Source organism: Myxine glutinosa, chromosome 6, assembly GCF_964187855.1.
Source record: "Myxine glutinosa chromosome 6, kmMyxGlut1.1, whole genome shotgun sequence".
In the NCBI taxonomy this organism is placed as follows: Eukaryota; Metazoa; Chordata; class Myxini; order Myxiniformes; family Myxinidae; genus Myxine; species Myxine glutinosa.
Window position 1 is genome coordinate 108,076,296 of NC_136266.1, and position 16,601 is coordinate 108,092,896.

A 16,601-nucleotide genomic window follows, 5' to 3' on the forward strand; every position below is an offset into this window, starting at 1 on the left:
GAATCTTCAAGATCGTAAGCCAACCACTTTAACTGTTAAGCTAACATCAGGCTCCTGGACCTACTGAGCAACCTCATCAATGAGCACGGACACGGACACACCCTAACATCGAATAAAATAATGTCCAAAAAGACAGGAAATGCGACGCAGCTACTATACATGGATGATTTTAAAGTCTTCACACTGAACGACATAAAATTGGCAGAACAACTGAAATGAGAGAAATGGTACTCTGACGACATTCAAATGGAATTTGGCCTAGATAAGTGTGCTCATTGCACATTCGTACAAGTGTTACGTGGTCCTCCCGGTGACTACCTGGTTTCGGTGACCCCCCGGACCGTGAGAGGAACCCCGCCAGAAAGATATATGATTTATACGCTTTCGTAACGCAATCAATATGAATTCCAGTCAATAAGAAACCCCACACCAAGGATCCGGATTAATCAATAATATATTCCCAATCAATCAACAACCATCAACAATCAATCAACAATATTACTAAGATGGCCATCTCATATATTTCCCCCTTTGACCCCACTTACAGCACCCTCAATAGTCACTGTCCCTCACAATGCCTCTGGGCCCCTCCCGACCAAGGTGAAGGTCGACTTCTCCGCGCATGGGCGGTTGAACGGACCCCTGGCTGACGTGCTCCAAACGTGCACGTCCCGTACCGGGAACGGTGGCTGCAGCGGACACCTCCTCGGGACGCCACCGGGGTCGGAGCCCGTGATCGCGGCCTCTGGGCTGTGAACGGCTCGCAAAGCGCGCGAGGCCCAAGGTGCGACCCGTACACGCCCTCGTAGGCGTCGAGGCGAACAGTGCCGGACGCTTGGTTCCTTCCAGGAACCCACGGCAACCTGACACGTAACAGGCAATCACCCCGCGCAGGTAACTCCTCTCGCCAGACGGGCTTTTCAAACGCAGCGTTCCAAAGCAGATAAAGATCGATTCGGCTCGCGTCGGAGCTGGTCGAGGATCAAGATGGCCGCTTCTCTCCCGACCTTGTCTTTTTCTTCTTCCGGTTCACCATCCCATTTCCGGTCTCCTGTTATCAGGAGCGCTTCTAACCATTTAACCACAACAACCTTTAATAGAATAAACAAGTGAATCCTCTTGGATTGCGCTGAGGTTCGGGCATGGAATTTCGAGCCTCGATCATGGTTCGAGCCTCGATCTTGTATACAAAAATAATAATAATAATAATAAGAACCTTGGGCCGAATCTCGCGCTTCACCAGTGCGCGTGCGCAAATTTACATCACGTCGGCAGCGAGAAGGGGTTCCCCAACACGAACCAATCAGGAACTGCCACGTCACACTTATATGATCTCAGAATTCCTGTGACAGGAATTCGCGTTACACTGGCTGGAAGTCATTCGCTAGAGGCGCTTCCTCAGCGCTAATAAACATTAATAAGCAATGACCTGAATAGTAATTCACATAAATCCGGAATCCATAACACTCCCCCCCTTCAAGAAAGAAAGTTTGAACCCAGCGAAAACTTTCTTTGCAGGCCAACTTTGATAAACAAACAAGATAACTCACACCCCAAATCATCAGTTCCCCCGGGCACAATTATCACATCTCAAAAACAAAGCAACAAAATTTCACAAAACCCCCAGAGATTCCAAAGGTAATTCACTCTGGACCAAGCGTCAACACTTCTAGTTTCTCTTGAATGCCGGTTAAGGGGTGGTGACCAAAACCCCAAAGTTAAACAACTCGATAGCACTTTTTCGGGAGGCCAAGCTGAGTATACACTACATGGACGCCTTAAGGAATGTGGAGTTCACGGTTAGTCCGGGGAGGAAAGTTCATTACATGGACGCCTTTAAGAACGTGGAGTTCACGGTTAGTCCGTGCAGGAAAGTTCACTACCTGGACGCCTTTAAGAACGTGGCGTTCACGGTTAGTCCGGGTAGGAGCCCAGGCTCGGCGGCTCCGCCGTATATAGTGCTTCAACTTCTCCGGACTCCTAACAGTTGCGGTGGGACCACTGGACCCAGTAGTCACCTGACTGGCGGTCTCCGTCTCGGCCAGTGCTCTGACAATCATTCTTTCAGGGGATGCCGTAACTTTGGGAGTCTCCATAGTAATATCGGCTGCTGCCAACACCAAAACTACCGCCAAGTTGTCCTCTTCTGTAGACCTCTCGACGCCTACGAAATGCCTTCCCTACTGTTATGGTCCGACCCTCCAAATCCTAACCATTCCAATTCTTCTCTACCTCTCTGGCGTCTTTTGTGCTTGCAAATGTGACAAAGCCGAAACCTCTTGACCGTTGCGTTTCCCTGTCTTTTACCAACCGTACTTCCACCAGCGGCCCATATCTGTTGAAGACAGAGGTCAGAACTTCTTCCTCTGTTTTGAAGTTCAGTCCCCCTACAAATAACTTGGTACTTTTGTCGCCCTCCCGAGCTGGTGTGGTGTTATTTTCCCTGCTGGGCTCTTTACCAACCCTCGGGTTACCATAAACTTGACCCCCGGCCAAATGATTCCCGATAACCACAGATACTCCCTCTACAGGAAGCGTGGCTTGTAAACCGACGGTGACCGGTCCTGACACCAAATCGGATTCCAAATGGATGACATGAAGTGGGGCACTAACACAGCCACCGATCCCTTGTAACCGAACACTATCACCAGTTGCTGTACTCTTTGACAATGGCAAAATGCCTTCAAGCATTAAGGATTGATGGGCTCCTGTGTCCCTCAATACCCTAACAGGTCTTGGGTTAGTCAAGTCTCCCTCTAGTGAGACAAACCCCTCATAAATAAATGGTTGGTAACTCTGCTGTGGGCGATTTCTTATGTTTGCCATCGCATTCGGAGTTGTACGAGTCAGACTCCGCTCTGGGTTGTCCCTTTTCATGAGGTAACAACTGGACATCAAGTGTCCAGGTTTTTTGCAAAAGGCGCAAGTAGGCCCGGAGGAAAAACTCGTGGTCTGCCTCGGGCCCCCCGGGAAATAAGTTTGTCTTGGGCCCGTAGCCCCCTGATTTCGAACAGTTGGGGTATCAAAGTTGTCCCCATAATCCTCTCGAGGCCGCCGCCATGTATTGTCGTTCTCCGCACCGGGTGTTCCATAACTCCCCTGCTGAAGTCTAGGCGAGGAGTTAGGTTTGTGGACCCCTATCCGGTGGGTTAAGGCATAATCATCTGCCATGGTGGCTGCGTCCCACAACTTTGGTACTTTATTTTCCTGCAGGTACACTTTGATGTCCTCGTGGACACACTGTTGAAATTCCTCCACCAGGATCAAGTCACGCAATGCTTCGAAGTCGTTCCCGACTCCTTTTGACTCACACCACCGATCAAACATGTTTTCTTTCACTCTGGCAAACTCCACATGGGTCTCACTCTCCCTCTTCCTGGCATTCCTGAATTTTTGCCAGTAAGCTTCAGAAACCAACTCATAGGCTTTGAGAATGTGCTTCTTCAATACCTCATAATCTGCACATTGGTCCATTGGTAGCGCCGAATACATATCTTGAGCTTTACCCACCAGCACACTTTGCACTGGTATGGTCCAGGCCTCCTCCGGCCAGTTTAACTGTCGAGCCACTTTCTCAAAGTGTGGAAAAAATTTAGCGACTTCCTTTTCACTGAAGGGTGGAACCAGCCTCACATGTCTGCCCACATCCCAGGTGTTCGGGCTAGGTGTCGGCCCCGTCAGCAAAGGTGGTACCTCTCCCCGTTCTCTCCTTAACTCCAGCTCCTTGAATTTAATTTCTTGCTGAAGCGCCATGTCACGTTCCTTTAATTCCCTTTCGGCTTTTCTCTCCTCTGCTTCGAGTTCCCTTGCAGCTCTCCTCTCCTCTGCTTTTCTCCCTTCTAACCTTTCCTGGAGTTCTCGTTCCACTCTCCTTTCTTCTGCTTGTTTCTCTTCTCTCCTCTCTTCTGCTTTCCTTTCCTCTTCTGATCTTTCCTTTTCTGCTTTCCTTTCTTCTTCTGCTCTTTCCTTTTCTGCTTTCCTTTCTTCTTCTGCTCTTTCCTTTTCTGCTTTCCTTTCTTCTTCTTTGATCTGTTCCTGGCTCCGTAATTGCAACTCCAGTTTCCGGAGCGCAACGTCTTCTGGTTCTTCGGGTAGCCACTCCCAGGCTAACTCGTCCCATGTTCCTAATCCCACCATAGATTGTATCACTGCGGTCTGCAACTCTGCCTTCCTTAAATTAGTTCGGACCTCCAAGTTAAAATGTTTGGCCAATTTCAAGAGGTCCGATTTTAGTAACGCTCGGGACTGTGCCTCACTCGGGGTTACCGCAAAGTTCTGTGCCACAAACGCCATGGTGACTATCGTTAACACCTGTTAACCTTCACCCAAGACTTTACCACAATTTCCCAAAAATTTACCAATTAATAATTAATTAATTAATTTTAATTAATAAAAATATTATTTTATTATTTTATACAATTTTATATCCCGGAATTCAATTGGACGAGCCCCCAATTCTGTTACGTGGTCCTCCCGGTGACTACCTGGTCTCGGTGACCCCCCGGACCGTGAGAGGAACCCCGCCAGAAAGATATATGATTTATACGCTTTCGTAACGCAATCAATATGAATTCCAGTCAATAAGAAACCCCACACCAAGGATCCGGATTAATCAATAATATATTCCCAATCAATCAACAACCATCAACAATCAATCAACAATATTATTAAGATGGCCATCTCATATATTTCCCCCTTTGACCCCACTTACGGCACCCTCAATAGTCACTGTCCATCACAATGTCTCTGGGCCCCTCCCGACCAAGGTGAAGGTCGACTTCTCTGCGCACGGGCGGTTGAACGGACCCCTGGCTGACGTGCTCCATACGTGCACGTCCCGTACCGGGAACGGTGGCTGCAGCGGACACCTCCTCGGGACGCCACCGGGGTCGGAGCCCGTGATCGTGGCCTCTGGGCTGTGAACGGCTCGCAAAGCGCGCGAGGCCCAAGGTGCGACCCGTACACGCCCTTGTAGGCGTCGAGGCGAACAGTGCCAGATGCTTGGTTCCTTCCAGGAACCCACGGCAACCTGACACGTAACAGGCAATCACCCCGCGCAGGTAACTCCTCTCGCCAGACGGGCTTTTCAAACGCAGCGTTCCAAAGCAGATAAAGATCGATTCGGCTCCCGTCGGAGCTGGTCGAGGATCAAGATGGCCGCTTCTCTCCCGACCTTGTCTTTTTCTTCTTCCGGTTCACCATCCCGTTTCCGGTCTCCTGTTATCAGGAGCGCTTCTAACCATTTAACCACAACAACCTTTAATAGAATAAACATTAATAAGCAATGACCTGAATAGTAATTCACATAAATCCGGAATCCGTAACACAAGGTAAACCAACAAAAACAGACAACATAAAAATCGACATAAATACAACAATGCAGGAGATCGCAGGATACAGGATATACAGGAGATCCAAGAAACAAAATCCGAGCCATAAACAAACTTGCAGTGCCAGTAGTATTCCAATATAGTTGCAGATTAGTAAACTCGCCACAAACGGAAATCAATAAACAATATATCAAAAGAAGAAAATTTGTCAGAATCTACAACATTTTCTACAAAAAGCAATACATCCTGAGAATGTACCTGCTGAGAGGAAAAGGAGACAGCAGCCTGATGGAGCTCAACCAAGTGTGCAGAGTGACAGCTGTAGGATTTGTTGAGTACGTGATAAGTTCAACAGATTACCGAATCCAATTTGGATGCAAACATGAAGACAGCAAGCCAGGAAAGTTTTCCCTAAGCCACCTTGAAAAAAAATTCCAAAGACAAGTGGCTTATCGAAGATGTCACACATTAAACCGAAAAACAAATGAATACAGCCCAAACCATTGCAAAAAAGACAAAAGTAAAATATAAGATGAAATATTAACAGATGGTAAATGATGACACCCAAATATATATATATATATATATATATATATATATATATATATATATATATATACACACACACACAGTGCATAACAAAAAAAGGTAATCCGAATTCAAGGGGTTAATATGCAAAGGTTATTTATTTTGACAATTTACATGTGGTTTAATAATGAAGAGGAGATCCTCAGCTTTCCATTGATGCCTTTCATGCATCATTGCTGTCACACATGACCGAGTACATGTTCATTGAATATGACAAGTTCAAATCGCATTTTTACAAGTTTGGCTAATCGATGCAAGTCAGGATAATTGGTGCAAAATGAACGTCAGATGTGAACTTTTCTCAGGAATGATTGGCCTTTATGCACCCACACCTTCAACATGTCCACCTCCCCTTTCAACGCAAAGGTCACAGTGGCGGAGCATGCCCTGAACTGCTCGTCTCACCATAGCCGGGTCATTGCGCAAAGCATCCACTTCATGTCGAATACGGCCCTGCAATTCGTCAAGATCACGGGGAGGAGTTACAAACACCTTGTTCTTTAAATGTCCCCAAAGGAAATAATCACATGGTGTGAGGTCAGGATCTTGGCGGCCATTCCACTGCATGGTTGAGGGCGATGACTCGGTCTCCAAAGAGTTCCCTCAGTCGATCACAGACAGCAATAAGACGATGTGCTGGGGCACCGTCTTGGGCCCACCAGAGATATCTGAAGACACCACGAACCTGTCCCTCAAAGTTCTCCTCCAGCTGCGGTAAAACTTCATCATTGATCATCTGCAGATACCTGTTGCCATTGACATTCCTTTGAAAGAAAAATGGTCCGATCACCTGACCACTTCCACAAAGTCCCAACCAAACAGTCCACTTTTGTCGATTCATGTTGGTGTCAAAATTACATTCCGGGGGTTGTCCTGTCGGTGCATATTCAAGAACATTATGAGTATTGACCTTGCCGTCCATGGCGAAAGCAGCTTCGTCGCCGATAACGAAATACCGCAGGAAATTGGCATCTGCTTCGCAACGTGCTATCAACCATCCGGCAAGCACCAGCCTCCTGGCAAAATCCCCTGGCGTAAGTTGATGCCGGATGTGAATCCGATATGGATGTTGGTGGAGGTCCAGTCTTGTGATTCGGTTGAATGTTGCTGAAGGCAATCCCATCCCATTTTGTCTTGCGCTGGTATCCCTAGGATGCTCCAAAACTTGCTGCCTCACTGCTGTAATGTTCATTTCCGATCGCCGAGTGCGCCTCCTACCAGAATTCCCCTTGTAGTGGGGGGGCCAATGTAGCAGATTGAAATGCCCGGTGAAATTGCTTGTTAATTTTTGGACACTGGTTGGGCTGTCTTTAGGGATGATATAAGTTCTAGAAAAAATATGTCTCCAATTGTTTCAAGTTCTTTATGGCGGCCATTTTGGATTTTCAAAATGGCGGATGTCGAAAACGTAAAATTCCATTATCTTGGCTTCTAAATGACCTAGAGTTTCGATTCTGGTGTCCAGTTGTACATTTTTGGGGATAGAGAATTGAATGAAACCTTCTTTAATAACCTACAAGGGATAAAAATAGGTTTTTATGGCACAGCCGAACCAGTGTCCAAAATCTAACTTAATGCACATCTATCTTAATTGTTATTTGTTATTTGTATGTTCCAGATTCGTGACCCTGAGCTATGATGGAGCCAAAAAGCAAGAAAACCAAGAAAGAAACTGATTTCACACTTTGCATTCAGTGTCAGGATCCCCAAGGTGCACTAGTGACTGAGCCAGCACTGGGCTCATATGCAAAGTTTCTCCAGTTCATCCAGGAGAGGGCACGATATGGTGATGCCGACTTCAAACAGATCAGCGAACGATTAAGCTGTTTCACTGCCACTGACTTGAGGAACAATAAAGCAAAGTGGCACCGGGCATGTTATGGATCTACATGCAACACTGCTCACCTGGAGCGTGCTAGAGTTCGCCACCAGAAAGCCTGCGAACATGGCGACACCCAGCATCTTCATAAGAGGTGTGGACGTCCTTCTTCTGCACCTGCCGCTGCAAGTACCTCAGGTTCTACGCAAGACGAGACTCTTCGCTTCACACGTTCATCATCAACTCCATTCAACAGAGACCTTTGTTTCTTCTGTCAAGAGGTCACTAAGGAAAGTGAGGTCCCACTCAAGTCATTGGTCCCACGTCATTGGTCCCATGGTCCCACCCACTCAAGTGGGTCACATTGAGTTTGTCAGCCTTGTTCGCTCTCTACTCCAAGCTGGTGAAACGCAGGTAAACAGCTGAAGAAAGCTGTTGAAGAAGGCAGCAACCACAAGTGGAAAGTTCAGCTGAGTGCTGCCATCAGTGCACATGATGCTCATGCGATCGACGTCAAGTATCATCTCCCATGCTGGGTGCAGAATGTCCAACGTGCTCCCAAGAGTGGGACATCAAGTGATGACAAAGAACACATACTGCAAGAAACTAATGTTATCAAAATAGCCGCAGACATTGAGTTTGTCAGCCTTGTTCGCTCTCTACTCCAAGCTGGTGAAATTCTCAACATGTCTGACCTGAAGTCGGTTTACTCCAGGATTCTTGACAATAATGGTGTGCACAATGTCCCATCACCTACTACCCAAGGCATGAAGGAGAAAATCAACTCTCACATTGATGACGTTCACTTCATGAAACCAAAACGTCGAAACGAGTCAGACTGTGTATTCTCCACTGCCGTGCGTGATGCAGCTGTCGAAGATGCAATGACGAAGACAAATGAAAAAAACATCGAACAACTGTTTGAGAGTGCCTCTGTTCTCCGCAGTGCCATTGCTTGTCAGAACAAGCACCCATGGCAATTTGAAGGAGAAATGAACACTGATGATGCTGAAAAGCATGTACCCAAAGTACTCTATGCTTTCCTCCGCTGGCTACTGGAAGGACCAGCCACGAGCATTGAGCCAGAGACTATGCGCTCAGCCACTATTCATCGAGATGTTATAACCATCAGTCAGAACATCATGTACGGCTACAAGTCAAAACGCCAAGTCACGTACAAGCCCAAAGAGCCAGATGCACCATTCCGCCATCGCTTAGAATGGCCACAGCAGCTTGCCGTTGCCATTGTAGTCCATCAGTCCACCAGAAACAAGAAGCTTCTGGATTTCCTGCATGGGTTCGGTCTGTCTGTTGATTATAGTCGGATCTTGCGGTTGGAGACACAGCTGGCCAACTCAGTCATAGAGTCTACGACAGAACAGGGTGTATACTTTCCAAGAACCATGCGCATAGGGACGTTTGTCTTCTTTGCAGTGGACAACAGTGACTTCAATGAAGACACACCTGATGGGAAGCGGACACTCCATGCTACAGCCTGGGCACTCTACCAACGACGGGAACATGCACCCTCCACAGATGAACATAGAACACTGACACTACATGACCGAAAGGCCAGACACCGCTCACTCAAGGTTCTGACTGCTCCAGACTTTGTTCCTTGCCAAGCACCAAACAAACAATCTGCCACAGGTACCACGTATAGCTTCAAGACACGGTCAAACCCAGATGTCACCAAGCCGTACTCTGCGACGGACACAGTGTGGCTACTTTCACGCACAATCATGCGAACAGCTGAAGCTGAGGACGTACAAGACGACATCATCCCACCAGATGACCAGCTGCAAGCTGCAGAACCCCAGCATGCTGACCCTGTTGGGTCACTCGTCCACGATCCAAAACAACCACCTGGCAGTAGGATCAAGCATCACGATATCCCAACTTGGACAGCCTACAACTCACTGCTCTCCTCTTCGAAGCCTCTGACAGAGGTCAACGCCCTGCCATTGGTAGCAGCACCAGCCCATGAATGGCAAACACTGATAACAGTCTTGAAACAGACACAGCAAATCAACTGCATGGTCATGGGTCCCGATAGGAAGACAGTGATCACCTTAGACATGGCCCTGTATGAGCGAGCCAAACAGCTGGAGATGACCAGAGATGACTGCAAAGGCAAGTGGGTACTGCGACTAGGGGAGATGCACACTGTGATGGCTGCACTGAGGGCTGCTGGGAATGCCATAGAGGACAGTGGTCTTGACGAGGCTTGGTCTGAGGCTGATATCTATGGCCCAACAACGACCAGACAAATACTGGAAGCCAAGCACATGAAGAGGGCTTTGGAGGCCCACATCACCACTGTCCAAGCCCTCTTCGACCTCTATGTGGACGAATTCTTCCAAGAGCATCCCCATCTGAGGGGCCCATGTACCCAGTCAGCACAACAGGTTGCCCAGAGCTGTCATCTACACAACCGAGAGGAGATGACAAGCGCGCAGAACAACATGCTAGCTGTCCTCGAGTCAAACGAAGTCCTGGAGGCCATGGCAAAGTTTGATGAGAGGAAAGAAGCCAAGAGTCCACTGTTCAAGTTTGTGCGACGCTACATGCAGATGATAATGCTGATATACACATTCATCCGTGCCACCCGTGATGGACAATTTGAGCTTCACCTGTCTTCACTGGATGAGATGTGCATATACTTCTTTGCACATGACAAACAGAAATATGCCAGGCTGACTCCCCGGTACCTTGCAGAGATGAAGGCCCTGAAGATGACAGATCCAGGGATCTACCAAGAGTTCATGGATGGGAACTTCAGTGTCCATAAGAATGAAATCCCCTTCTGTGCTGTAGGTGTGGACCATGCACTGGAGCACATCAACAGGATCATGAAGGTGACAGGGGGTATTGTGGGCATTACCCAGAATGCCAGTGCCCGCGAAAGGTTCTTTCTGACAGCACCAGAGCTGAGTAGGCTTGCTGAAGAAGCCCGTCAGATGGCTGGCTCACAATCAGCTACACGCAAGGAGCACCACGACCTATCAACCACAGTCTGGGCTCGGCAGGAAGACAGCATTCGTCGACTGAAGAATGTGATCAGAGAGTCCATGAATCCCATGACGCATGAGGGTGAAGACCTGACGACTATCATCACCAAGGTGGTGATGCCAGCTGAAGTACAGAAGGATGTCTGCAACCAAGATGAGATTGGTCAGAAAGCGTATAACACGTTTGTTGCAGAGCGCATCAACACAAATGAAATCAACCTTTGGGCCAGAATGGGAAAGGTCAAACTGAAGATGTGGAAGAGTGCCAGGAAAGCTGTGAAGCACAAACTGGCAGACAAGGTTGTAGAGCTGAAAGACGACAGGTCACTGTTTGCGCGCATGCTGATCGTGGCCCGCTCACGACCAGAGATCAACTTGAAGGATGCCATAGGTCAATATGAATTCACCGCGCTTCCACGAACCCTCTTTGCAATGGCTGGGACACTACTACCATGCACAGACAAAAGCAAGCTCATGGGCATCCTAGAAGATCTACCCAAGAAGATCCAAGATGGCTGCCATAAGAACCCTTTTGATCATATGTAGGTGTATAAATGTGTGTTTATTGGATTAAGTATCCGCAAATATGTACATTTGGACACCAAAATTAACACTCTAGGTCATTTAGAAGCCAAGATAATGACAATTTCGGTTTTCAACAAACGCCATTTTGATAATCCAAAATGGCCGCTATAAAGAACTTGAAAAAAATGGAGACATATTTTTTCTACAACTTCTATCATCCCTAAAGACAACCCAACCAGTGTCCACAAATTAACATTTGAATTCAACGGGAAAACATTGGCCCCCCCACTATTGTTGCGGTTGAGGCTCGTGCCATGCTCTTGGTATTTTCTAACATTCACCCAGATTGTTTTGGCTGCTGGAGGCTCCCGTTCTGGGAAACGTTCCCTGAATGCATCACAAGTTTGCTGCAAACGTCCAGTTTGGTGAAAGGTTGTAACCACGAAGGTCCGCTGTTCAGTCGTAAGTTGAACCATCTTTTCAATGACTCAGACTGTCTCTAAGCCCATACACTGTAGGCCCATCTTAAATACCCATCTTAAACAAAGGATGATGCAACCGACGATTACCAAACCAGTTTAACAATTTTACATAATCAACTTGAAAGTCGACAAGTAATGCGTCCATTTCAAACTGTCTTGCACCGATTAGCCAAACTTGTAAAAATGCGATTTAAACTTGTCATTTTCAATGAACATGTACTCGGTCATGTATGACAGCAATGATGCATGAAAGGCATCAATGGAAAGCTGAAGATCTCCTCATAATTGGTAAACCACATGTAAATTGTCAAACTAAATAACCTTTGCATATTAACCCCTTGAATTTGGATTACCTTTTTTTTGATACGCACTGTGTATATATATATATATATATATATACATACACATATATATATATATATGATATTTTATATATACCATGGGCATATCAGTAAAAAGTAGCAGTGATATACAATGACAACTAGGAGAAAGACAAAAGAGCAGGGAAAAAAGAAAAGAAAAGAAAAGAGTTGGACAAATTGGGGATAGATAAAGAAGGATCAATGGAATGGCTAAAAAGAGGTCAGCTCAACTGGGATGGAGAACGAATCATAATAAATGGCCAAGACCAAGGACACTATACTAATTGCTTTTAAAAACAACAGGACTGAGTCAATCGGACAGGTGTAGTTTCTGCAAGGTAGCACGAGCCACCTCCTATCAGGATCAGAACAACTGTACACACAAAGGCACAACAATGTATGTCGAGCAATCCAATGGCACATCCACAAAAACCTCAATATCCCCACTTCAAAAAACGCATGGAAACATCAAACAAAAACAATTATTGAAAACAAGGACATAATGCTCACATAAGGCCTGACAATCCCATCAAGCATAAACATAGAAAACAAAGCTTTGCAACCAGATATAGTACGTCAACACAAAAAAAACAAAAGATGGCATTTTTAATTGAGGCGTCAGTACCCAGTGATTTTGGCCTAAACAACACAGAAAAATAAAAGATGGTATTTTTAATTGAGGCGTCAGTACCCAGTGATTTTGGCCTAAACAACACAGAAAAATAAAAGATGGCATTTTTAATTGAGGCGTCAGTACCCAGTGATTTTGGCCGAAACAACACAGAAAAATAAAAGATGGCATTTTTAATTGAGGCATCAGTACCCAGTGATTTTGGTCTAAACAACACAGAAAAATAAAAGATGGCATTTTTAATTGAGGCATCAGTACCCAGTGATTTTGGTCTAAACAACACAGAAATCCAGAAAATGACCAAATACCAGGATCTCAAAAATGAAATGAAAAGATCCTGGAAGCTGAAGAGTGCCAAAATTGTACCAGTGATAATTGTAGCAATAGGAATTATAAATAAGAACCTCACAGATATCTTAAAAACCATCTTGGGAATATAACAACAAATGAACTGCAGTTGGAAGCTGTCCGGGACTCGGTGACGATCTTGAAAAAAAGCCATGGAACCAAACTTTGAGAACAACAAAACTTCACGGCTTGATCCATGAATCATGACCCCTTATCAAAATGGAGGGTATTTGATTTCTATTGCATTAGTAATTTAAGGGACACATTTGGGTACCACTGCTTTTTCATAGGCAACGTTTTAGTGCCCAGCCCAAGTTGCACTGTCGATGAGCCATTCCAATAGTTTGAACTAGAACCCGTTTGGTTTTACCGACAATTTACATCATTTATTTTAACTGATATTTGCGAGATCCTCGCCCCTTCCCTACTACCCTTCAATCTTACCTGTACCCTATTAGTGTCACAATGATGCACAGGATGCAGTCATGCTAAGTACTTCAAAACACAACATGGCACGATTCCAGAGAACACGTTGTTTTGAAGTGCTTACCATGACCCTACCATGTCACGCCACACCATGACGCTATGATTGTGCAGCATGCCGGGCCATGCAGTGCCCTACCACATCGAGCTGTGCCAAAGCGGGCCGAAATGTGCTCAGGCATGCCGATGCACCCGATCAGCACGGCGTTGATGTACCGGGGTTTGAGCAGCCTTCCGCAGTTGGCCGACAGACCTCCCGAGCACATATCCGAGGATGAGATCAAAGGTGAACCTCCACCGCTCGGCACGTTCATCTACATCTAACATACCCGACCACCTACACCTGACCATCCCATACCAAGGGGAGTCAAAAGGATTTTTCCCTTTTCCAAAAAAAAGTTTAAGAGCTGCAAAAAACATTCCCTTTCCGATGGCACCAGGAACTCCCCCCTCACCTTTTGCTGGAGAAATGTGACACTGGCTTCAAATTAGACAAAATGACTGTGTGAAGGGTATGGGGAGTGTGGGTAATCCTTTTGACTCCCGCTCATATACCCAGAGTCTATTGCAACATACCACCCCATCTGTCACAACCATTCTTCGTTCATTTGTTTCTTAATGTTTTCGAATGATTCCCTAATCCTGGTTGTAACGGTCTCGAGTTTGGGATTTGAAAGTGAAACAAAGTCATTCAAGTGCATAAAGATTCTTCTCATCACGTGACGCTAGTTTTCAGATGTAGTTGGGGTTTATTTAATGCTTTTCACTCCAAACGTTTTTGATCAAATGTTGTTTGATATTTTGAGTGCCCTTTCTCTGGTTTCCAACAATCCTGGCCAAGTTATGGCTCTTTTCCATTGCACAGAACGGTACGGTACGGCACTGTACAGTACGGTTCGGTACAGTAATCCCTGTGTCGTTTTTCCATCACACAACAGAACCGTGAAAATAGGTGGAGTTATCTGAAGTGACGGGAAAAAAACGCGACCGCTGTGGTGACGTCATTACCTCCGCTACCAAAGATGGATGGAGGTTATGTTTTTACCCCAGTCTGTCTGTCCGTGTGTCTGTCCGTTTGTAAACAAAATATCTCAAAAAGTTGTGGACGGATTCGGACGAAATTTGGCAGAGATGTAGCGTATATGACAACGACGAAATTATTCGATTTTGGTGAAGATCCGGATTCGGATCCGGCTACTAGAATTTTATAAGTGATTCTTCACCATTGGGAGATCGGGCCAAAAACGATACATAGCAGGATATCTCAAAAAGTTATGGACGGATTTGGACGAAACTTTGTGGATCGGTTGGGTGTGTGACGAGGAAGAATCGATTCGATTTTGGTGAAGATCTGAATTATGCATTCCGATATGATAATTATTTAATTTTTAAGTGATTCTTCACCACTGGGAGATAGGGCCAAAACGATACATAGCAGGATATCTCAAAAAGTTATGGACGGATTTGGACGAAACTTTGTGGATCGGTTGGGTGTGTGACGAGGAAGAATCGATTCGATTTTTGTGAAGATCTGAATATGGATTCGGATATGAGTTATTTAATTTTTAAGTGATTCTTCACCACTGGGAGATAGGGCCAAAACGATACATAGCAGGATATCTCAAAAAGTTATGGACGGATTTGGACGAAACTTTGTGGATCGGTTGGGTGTGTGACGAGGAAGAATCGATTCGATTTTGGTGAAGATCTGAATTATGCATTCCGATATGATAATTATTTAATTTTTAAGTGATTCTTCACCACTGGGAGATAGGGCCAAAACGATACATAGCAGGATATCTCAAAAAGTTAGGACGGATTTGGACGAAACTTTGTGGATCGGTTGGGTGTGTGACGAGGAAGAATCGATTCGATTTTTGTGAAGATCTGAATATGGATTCGGATATGAGTTATTTAATTTTTAAGTGATTCTTCACCACTGGGAGATAGGGCCAAAACGATACATAGCAGGATATCTCAAAAAGTTATGGACGGATTTGGACGAAACTTGTTGGACAGGTTGTGTGTGTGACGAGGAAGAATCGATTCAATTTTGGTGAAGATCCAGATCCTGATCCAGCTAGTATAATTTTTAAGTGATTCTTCACCATTGAGTGATACGGCCAACCAGGTGGAGGTATGGTCTCTACTGAGTGCCGTTCTAAATATCTCAAAATCTCAAAAATATCTCAAAAGGTTGTGGACGGATTCGGACGAATTTTGGCAGAGATGTAGCGTATGTGACAAAGACGAAATGATTAGATTTTGGTGAAGACTGATGCGACATGATGTTGTGACAAGTGACAAGAACTTGACTTGACTTGTGACAAGACCGACATGATGCCAATGATTAGATTAAAAAAGTTGTGGACGGATGATTTTGATTAAATGCGATTCTGTTTTGTGATTTTCTGGACTACTCTGGGATACAAAACGTAAACTGTTCACCTGGCGGAGGTATGCTCTCTACTGAGTGCCGTTCTAGTTTCTCATGCGACATTAAACTGTAACGGCTCCGCCAATATGGAGAAACTTGAAGCTGTGTTTTACTTCTTCGTCGGGTTTTGGTTTTATCTGAACACGAGGTTTTTTTTGGCGAAATGCAAAAAGAGAGAGTACGTGTTTGAGAACGAAGTGTTTGAGAAGAAGCTGAAAGACGCCAGAAAGAGGACAGATAAAGAGAGAAAGAAACCTTTGCAGACAATATTATGAAGACCGACAACGAAGATTTTGGCCTTGTTCGTCGGCGCAAACAAAGAAAACAGGTAAAGTACGTTACGTTAGCCTTCATATATAGCCAGTAACATTACGACTACCTTTCACTATCTTCTTGAATTGACGATTGCGATTGACCAATCAACGGTCTGCAGTATTGCTAGCTCCACCCATAGGTCCGGGTTCGGCTCGCTTGGTAGGCTACCTATCCATAGCAGGGACCAAATTTAGCACGGGTACTTAGGTACGGCACGGTTCGCTTGGCAATAGAAAAACGAAAAAAAAAGGATTTTGGTTACAGTACGGT